Genomic DNA, 9,277 nt, shown 5'->3' on the forward strand with positions numbered 1-9,277 from the left:
GAAGGGGATGGAGTGCTGTGGTCTGGGTGCAGGTTGACGGGACAAGCAATTAATGGTTTGGAACTGACTAAATGGGCCAAAGGTCCTGTTTCTGTGCTGTAGTACTCTATGACCCTTATTTTGTTCTGAATTTTTGTTTCTAGCTGTTGCGATTTGGGCACCAGGGTAGCGTAGAGGTTAACGCAGCGCTGTGACAGCTCGGAATCAGAGTTCAGAGTTCAATTCCAATGTCTTCTGTAAGAAAGCTTGTATGTTTTCCCCATGTGTGCGTGATTTTCCTCCAGATGCTCTGGTTTCCTCCCACAGTCTAAAGACATACTGGTTAGTAGGTTAATTGGTGATTGTAAATTGTCTTGTGTTTAGGCTAGGGTTAAACTGGTGGTTTGCTGAGCGGTACAGCTTGGTGGGTTGGAAGGGCCGGTTCCGTGTATCTCCACATAAATAAATAAATAAGATACATAATTGCAAGTTTTATTCTGAGCAAACTGACCAAAGTCTTTACTTCATACTGTTGCCATGAACTGTGACTGTTATCCAGAGTTCTGATAGTTAGTTATCCATTCTGTGAAATGAACTTTAGAGTTATTGGAAAGATGAGCTCTTGCTGTTTTGTGATACTCTGCACATATCTTCTGGCATCTGACACCTACCTATGTATTCACTCTAATAATAGCATTTTAGAGTTATGGAGTTATAGATCACTACAGCACAGGGGATCCGGGGGAATGATAAGCAGGCATGAAGAGCTAAGAGGCCAAAATGAGGAATAGAAGAAGAAGAAGAAGGGAGGGGAGGGATTTTTTAACCAGAGGCTCATGGAGTGGTAGTTAAGGATAGGAGGAACTCTGTCAATGTTAAGGTGGCGGAAAGATGGGGTGAACATTGATGCAACGTAGGTGAGGGCAGCATCAATGGTGGAGGAATGGAAACCCCATCCTTTGAAGAAGACACTTCTGATGTCCTGGAAAGGAAAGCCTCATCCTGGGAACAGACGCAGCAGAGGTGATGGAACTGAGAAACTGGAATGGAACTTTTACAGGAGTCAGTGTGGGAAGAGGTATAGTCAAGATATTGTGTAGGCAGAAGAGATTGGTTTAGTTAGCCATTTGATTACTAATTAAATTGGTCTGCCACAACATTGTGGGACTAAGGGCCTGATCCTGTACCGTACTGTTCTATGTTCTGTGTCCTAAAAGAAACTGCAGAAGATTGTTTGTTTTTAATTGTTTTCGAGAAACATGCATTCTCTTATGGGACAAGTGTATCAAAAAGAACAGTCGTTTTAAGATATAGATTGTTTTGACTTTAATAACACTTGCATCTTCCACTCTTAATTGCATTCACAAAAGCTTTATTGACAAAGAAAGTAACTACATTTCAGATTTTGCACGTTAGAAATATAAACCAGACCATTAACATTTTGCATACTTTAACGTTCCATGAAATTAACAAAGCGCCTTAAGGCATATGGCAATTGTTGGCAAAACAGTATAGAAGAACGATAACATGGCCAGGTAAATACATAAAAGTTTTTGAATCCTGTTCTAGAAGTATAGATTTCAATCAATCCAGTTCAGGATTATCGTGCTATAATTAAAAAGACACCCAAAATATTCGAGCCACTTGGACATCATTGTAGGTTCTTGGCCAACGCTTGTCAGTGGATATACGTTTATACTCGTATTGTTGCTGAAAAAGCTGGAGAAATATTGCACAACACCTCGTTTACTGCACATTTTGCTATGTAGGAATAATCTAACCTCCTCCCCACCCCCTCAATTTAATCTCGTTGCTGCTAAATTCAATTAACTGTGCATCACTTCTCAGGGTTCCCTCTGTAAGAATACGTTAAGATTCTTCTCCACAGTACACGGGCGAATGAAGGACGCGAGATTAAATACTTCGAAGCTTGATGTGCGGAAACCGGGAAAACAGACGGAAACCCGCTCAAATCAGTTGGCATTTATAATAATTTATAATCCATGTTATCACGGTTTCTCGATTATAGTTATGCAGATTGAACTAAAATAATAACAAAAAAAAACTTACCTGGCCAAATGAAATAATCACGACCGTTGAACATGCTCGACGAATCTTGACGACACGATTTTAGCTGCAGACGAAGGGAGAATGCATCTGTTCATCTGTGGAGACAAACGTTTCCACTACAGTACCGAAAATAAGCAAGTCAGAAATCTGTATTAAAATAACTGTAAATTATCTATTTATTAGAAGATTTGCGTAAAGAATAGCTGAATGTTAAAATGATAATGGTAAAAGATTCAAGTCATTCAGCTAAGCCATGCTCCGTCGTATTTAGAAAGACTGTTCTAAACAACATAATAATTTAGAATATTTTTATTACTTTTTTCAGAAAAGCAGGAACTAGTAATTTAAAAAATACCGCTTTTTAAAAATACCGCGGACATTTATCAAGCTAAGAGATCTCATTGGCTTAATCTCATCGAAGTTAAGCATTCCAATTGGTGTACAATTTGTGCTATCGTAGTCACAATCACGAAAGAATTCAAGCGAAATACGAACTGTAAAATGAGTCTTTTTTTTCTGGAAATTTTACCTTCAACTGGCCGGCGTAGGAGGAATACTTTCATCCCCGAGAAGCCGATGAAGTTTCGGCCGTTTTCAACAGGAGAAGGAGCAGAATGCAGGTTTTTCATCGTCCGCCTGAAATGCGCTTCGATCGGGGGACTGCTGGTGCAAAAAGTTACTGGCGTCGGAGAAACTGCAGCTGGCGGATCAGGAATGGATGGCTTTGGGGAGCCGGGGCGTGCGGATTTGACGGGGATAGGGGAAGTTAGCATGACAGAAAAGCACAGGATTATCGACGGGATCGGGTTGGGAGGGAAGAGGGAGGACCCGGGTTTGCTCTTCCCCGTCCGCCTCGGCCTTATAAATACGGCTGTCGGCGCCGGGTCTCGCCGAGAGAGAGAGAGAGAAGGCGGTGGCAGCAGAGCGGCTTCTGGTGGGCTCCGGTATGGCGGAAAACCAGAAGACGGTAGACGGCAGCGATTCCGGTGAAAAGGACGGCGGTGGCGGCTCCACCCCGCCGCAAGGTCGGGTGGCACCGGACAAGGATGGGGCGGTGAAGAAAAAGAAGAAGCAGCAGCAACCGTCGCGGCAGCAGGTTCAGCCAAAGGCGCCGCCGCGGTCCAAGAAGCCGCAGAATGGCCCCACCATCACCGACCACGTCCTCAATTTGGCGGCAGCTACCAAGGAGAGGCGCGGCATCTCGCTGGCAGCCCTGAAGAAAGCGCTGTCGGCCAAGGGTTACGATGTGAACCGCAACAACGCTCGCGTCAACCTGACGGTACGCCAGCTGGTGCAGAAGGGCTCGCTGGTGAAGACCAGCGGCCTCGGCGCCGCCGGTTCCTTCAAGCTGAACCGGGTGGTGGCTCCCAAGCAGGAGAAGAAAGAGACGAGCCGCAGGAAGGCGGCTTGGCGCACTCCTGCCCCTTCCAAGAGGACGCGGAACAAGAAGAGGAGCCCAAGGCGCCAGACTAAGCCACGGAAGACCACCGCTCGTCCCCTCAAGCGCCGGCCCAAAACGGGCGGCCGGCCCCGCGCCAAAGCCAAGGCCCGTGCCCGACTCAAGCCTAAAGCAGGCAGGGCTAGGACGGCACAGGTCTATCGCCGGTACAAATCTGCCAAAGGCAAAGTGAATCGCGGGCGGACCCGGCGGCCGGTGGGGCGCCAACGCCAACTCGGATCCCGGCGCTACTAGAGGCAGCCGCAGACTGTCACCTCGAAGGGCAAGAAATGGCTCTTTACATTAAACGGCTCTTTTAAGAGCCACCAAACATTAGCAAAAGCAGCAAAACCGCGCCATGTGTCTGCTCGAACAACCAGTTCGGCTTCAAATCCCCAGTAAACTTCCCAGTGCATATACTTGTTACTCAACTATGATGCTCTAACATTTAGATTAGATACAATAGAAATATTTCATCTAATTCACTATTTCATTTGCAATATCCTTATAAAGATTAGTTTTGCCTCGTGTTTTATCTGCGGAATTTTCGCCTTAGGGAGAGATCCAACTATCCTAAACATGAGATCTAATCAATCTGATGAACCACTGCTATGTTTTATGGGGTTGAATGGGATGCGGGATCAGCCATGAAATGGCGGAGCGGACTCGATGGGCTGAATGGCCCAATTCCGCTCCTATGTCTTATTGTCTAATTAGCCCCCCTCACCTGCTTGACTATAGACCCAGCCACTTTATAATGCTTTTCACATTGTATTTTCGTACTCGTGCATATTCTGTTCCGTGTCGTCATTTTAACACTCTCAAAATGCTGGAGGAACTCAGCAGGTCAGGCAGCATCTTTTGAAAGGGATAAACTGCCCAGAAAATCAACTGTCCATAGATGCTGTCAGACTTGATGACTTCCTCCAGCATTTCGCGTGTTTTGCTTCGATAATTCTGTTTCTTCAGTGAACTAGGTTGAGACCAAAGTCTAATCCTTTTCCTTAATAAGCACGGTAACCAAAGCATGCAGTCTCAGACTTAAAATTTAACATTATGGAAGTTTTTTTAAAATTGCCCTCTGGAATTCCAATGAAAGAAACAGCATTTTCCTTTGTTTCAAATGACGTGTTAGTTTTTCAAACCAAAACATTTTGCGCATAGTCTGGAGCATGCAAGCTTTATCAAGGTTCTAATTAAATTAATTATTGAAGTATGTCTATGTTACCATACCTTGAGATTCATTTTCTTGAAGACATTTACGGTAAATGAGAAATACTGTAGACATTTATGAAACTCTATCCATAAAGACTGACAACCACTGTGCAAATAAAAACAACACCGAGAACATGATTTGTAAAGGGTTCTTGAATGAGAATCTGTAGGTTGTAGAATCAGTTCAGAGCTGTGGTGAGTGATGTTATCCACGCTGGTCAGGAGCCTAATGGTTGTAGAGTAGTAATTGTTGCTGGACCTGGTGGTGTGGGACCTCGGACTTCTGTACCTCCTGCGAGGCAGTAGCGAGAAGAGAACATGAACTGGATGGTGGTGGTGGTGGTGGTGGTGGGGTCTTTTGTTGAAAGATGCTACTTTCTTGTGGCGGCGCTCTGTGTAAATGTACTCAATGGTGAGAAGGTCTGTGCCTGTGATGGACTCGGCTGTATTCACTACGTTCCGTAGCCTTTTCCATTCCTGGGCATTGATACAACCCGTTAGTTAACTTCTTTGACAGAAGTTTGTCAAGGTTTTCAGTTATGTGCCAAGTCTACGCAAACTTCTAAGAAAATAGAGGTACTGATGTGTCGTCTTTACGATTACACTTATGCGATGGTTACAGAGCAGATGCTTTAAATCTGCCAAAGAACTGCAAGAAAATAAAGGATGGTTTTTTAACATAAGTTTTTAAGAGAGGTTCAATGTAACGTTGGCAAGATAATATCATGCCTACAGCAAGATGTGTAAATGATGTACAGTATTTGATATTTGCTGCCACAAAGACCCCCACTAGGTTTTTGGCATACACTGGGAGGACCAGGGCAACAGGAAGCACACAGGAGTCGTCAAAGCATCTCAAATAGAAGATGTTCCATTACTCTTTCTCATTATCGAAGGGTCAGGGTGCCTGGCCTTGTATTTAGTTTATAAGCGTTTTCATAGACAAAACAAAGGAATATTCTCAGAAACTAGTTATATAGATTTGGACAAATTTCCTTAAAATTGTACATTAATATTTGGTCAGCCTTGGTTTGGGGGATGGAATTCCGTAGGAATTTTATGTGTAAATAGTAACCCAACATTGTTGAACAAATTTTATTGCAATTGGGAACACAGAAGTTTGTATGAATTTTGTTGATGTGTCCGAGATCACATCCCGTGATTATTATTGACGTCTGTTAAAAATGCGAATTGATATTGAGGTCAAACATAATTTGATATTGGTTATTAGAAATAAATTGAGACTTGGAGATGATGAGATCTTACTATTTTCTTTTGAATGTCCAATAAAAAAATTAATTTGGATGGTTCCTTTTATATTCAAAACTCGTGGAATTTAAATATAGATTCTAAGTACAGAATGTAAATGGAGCTTCACAAGTGAACGCCAAGGCATGGCTGCACCTTACATTTGAATACTTGAAATAATAGGACAAAATTTACTTTCTATAGGTTATTTTGATACCAAACTGAGACGAGGGTCTTCGAACTGAAAGGTTTACTTTCTTTCAAAACGCTGTCAGACATTAGTGCTTCCAGTATTTATTTTAAGAATTGCAGCCTTGGTTTTTTTCGTTTTCATTATATCTAATGCACCTCTAATTCGACGCCTACAAGTATTTTGCTGATCAGTTATGATCTCATTTTAACTTTGATTGGATGGCTCGCAGAAGAGCCGTTTGGTGGTTTAATCTTTTTCGGGGAGAATCTACTTGGAGCTCGTGTGTTTGGTGGCCGTTTTTGTTCCTTCCGAGACGGCGTGTTTGGCCAGTCCCCCGGGTAGCAGGAAGCGGACGGCACTCTGGATGTCCCGGGAGGAGATGGTCTGGCGGCGGGTGTATTGCACCCGGAAGGAAGCCTCGCTCGAAGATATCGGCGACGGACGAGTTGAGGATACTCATGGCCTTGGACGAAAGGCTCGTGTCCGGGTGGACCTGCTTCAGCACTTTATAGATGTAGATGGTGTAGCTCTCCTTCCTGCTCTTCTTGTGTTTCTTGGAGCCCTTCTTTGACAAAATGCTCTTGGAACTCACAGCCCTGCCATTTGCGGGAACAGCATCAGCGGTCGGCATTGCAAATACTGTAATTCCTCCTCAGGCTTGCCTGACTCAAAAACCCGATCAGTTCGACTAGTTTTGCACCCGAAAGGAATTAATCTCTTCGATCTGGCCAAAGTATTTAAGCACGGTTATTCCAATATTAAATATTAATCATCTGTCTGATATGCGCCGTGTTATGCAAATGAAGGGTGTTATGTTCACAATTCCAATTGGCTAATCCGTGCTCGGATGCACAAATAGCTGCCGGTATCGTATTTCTATTTGTAACCGTAAAGAGAACACGGAGAACTTTAAAATGGCGAGGAAAAATACCGTTATTTAATAACCAAATTCGATTTTAAAACCTCGCCTCTAGAAACAATCTTGTTCAAATAAATTAATTTGTGTTGCAAAACATAAAGAAATTTGACTCATCTCAAAGGCTAAGAAGAAAAGCGAAGCCTGAGGCCTTCTGCAAGAACAACAAAATACATTTAATATGGGAATGTTCGACGAGGTGTGCATATAATACAGCATCGCAGCAAATGTGAAATTTGTCCATACTTATTGGTGATCTGTTTCACCCAGTCTCCACATTTACAGTGACATTTTGAGTCTATGGCGACTCCTAAGGTGTTAGTGCAGGACCCAATCTAACCCCGTTTATTACCGACCAGTTTGCACTCCTCTTCCCCTAGCCCCTTCTTTTTGTGGCTTCTGTCCCCTTCCTTTCCAGTCCTGATAAGGAATCATCTTGAAGGCTGACTGTTTATCCTCCTCTATAGATGCTGTCTGATCTGATGTTCCTCCAGCATTTTGAGTATGTTAGTGGAGATTTCCAACATCTGCAGAAATGACTGTTAGAGGTAATCCATTCTGAACATTTTTACTGAATTGTTCAGAGGCGGCAGTGACGATGCTGCAAGTAAGTTTTCCACTGCACCTGTGCATATGATAATAAACTTGAGTTTGACTTTAACTTGGCTGAGACTTTTGGAGATTCCAAAGCACCACATCATCTGGTACACACTTCTGCTAGACACACCCTGAAAAATTAGCTTTCCTTTTCCATTCACTCTGCCCAAACTTGTCATTATTTCCTCTATGCCTCTTACCACTTCCTTAGTAGCAGAGGGCAGCATTTCCCTACCATCGGTGGCAGGGTAACTGGTCCATGGTTCCTCAGGTTGTCATAGCTGGGGTGGTAGTGGAGAGAAGCTCCCACTACCTAAAACATGCTCCAAATGGTGTGTGACTCTAACAGCCTCTTTCAACCAAGTCCAACTCTTGGCCTTCACATGTGGCTTAGCTACTAGGCCCAGCGGAACTGTTTCTACTGATGAAGGAAAGGGCAAAGGTGGACCACTGGTGCCTCAAAACCAGTTGCTGCAAGCAGGTGGGGCTCGTCAGCTGTGGATGGCAGCCACCTGGGAAAAGAAAAACTGTTATTTCAAACCTCCGCTGCGTTGCGGCCATACCCACCCATGGGAGAGGCTTCAGGAGTAAACCCGAGGAAGAAATCCAGAACCGGGTCCCTAAGGCAGTTTGATGTTGTTTACAACTTCACTCTGACAACCTCTGCGACGACACTGGTGCCAAGCTGTATCGTCGCTTGTCCTTCCCTTGGACTACATCAGTGACGTGGAGAGGGGAAACTCGCTACATGGCCAACAGCCGGTTCTTCAGATCTTCCCACACAGACTTGCACCCTGGAGAGGACACAGTCCACCAGAGGCACAAACCCGTAATCCCCTGGGATGGACGCTGCCCACTAATGAGTCCATAGAACCCACTTTCTTTTCCCCTTTTTCTTAAACAGAGTTATACAATGCAGAAATGGCTTCCTCTCTTGTACCCCTTCCCACAGTTCAAGTACATTTATTATCAGAGAATGTATACATTATACAACCTCGAAATTCATCTCCTTATGGGCAGCCACAGAACAAAGAACCCCAATAGAACCCATTTTTAAAAAGACTGTCGATCACCCAACATGCAGAGAGAAGGGGGAAAACACAGAACGTGGGAAACAATAAAAGTAAGCAAACAACACTCAGAACTGAAGTTTTAGAAAAGTGAGCCCACACACGAGAAGCCGTGCGTCACTGCAGCCTTGGTTCAGCATAGAGCCAAGTAAATGTCGTGCGGCAGCAAGCAGAACCAGCCCTTCCCCTGCCTCCAGTCCCAACACCCTGACCTTTTTCAGTCTGGTCTGGTCCGGTCCGTGAGTCAGCCACACCTCGGTTCGTTCCTCACTCTGGGACCCTACCGCTTCAGTATGGTCTCCGGCTGGTAGCCCAGCACTTAAACTGATCAAACCTCGGTTCTTTCCTTGCTCTCAGGCCTGGGCTCTGCCTCGACTCTGTCTCACCTCTGGTCTCCTCACCTTGGCTTTCCCACACTGGATCGCCCCCAAACATCGGCTCTTTCCTCTCTTTCCGGTCCCGCTGCTGTGCTGCAGCCTTCGAGACTTCACTGCAAAAATGCCAGGTGGTACAGGCAGTTCCAAAACTCAACTCAACTTTGAAAAGGAAGT

At 44.5% G+C, this 9,277-nt stretch overlaps 1 pseudogene; it reads right to left on the reverse strand.

Moving 5' to 3' along the window:
* Positions 1–6,410: 6,410 nt before the first annotated feature.
* LOC140198451 (histone H2B 7-like) lies at positions 6,411–6,774 on the reverse strand (annotated as a pseudogene).
* Between the last annotated feature and the right edge of the window lie 2,503 nt (positions 6,775–9,277).

The sequence above is a fragment of the Mobula birostris genome, chromosome 5 (genome assembly GCF_030028105.1).
Source record: "Mobula birostris isolate sMobBir1 chromosome 5, sMobBir1.hap1, whole genome shotgun sequence".
Taxonomy (NCBI): domain Eukaryota; kingdom Metazoa; phylum Chordata; class Chondrichthyes; order Myliobatiformes; family Myliobatidae; genus Mobula; species Mobula birostris.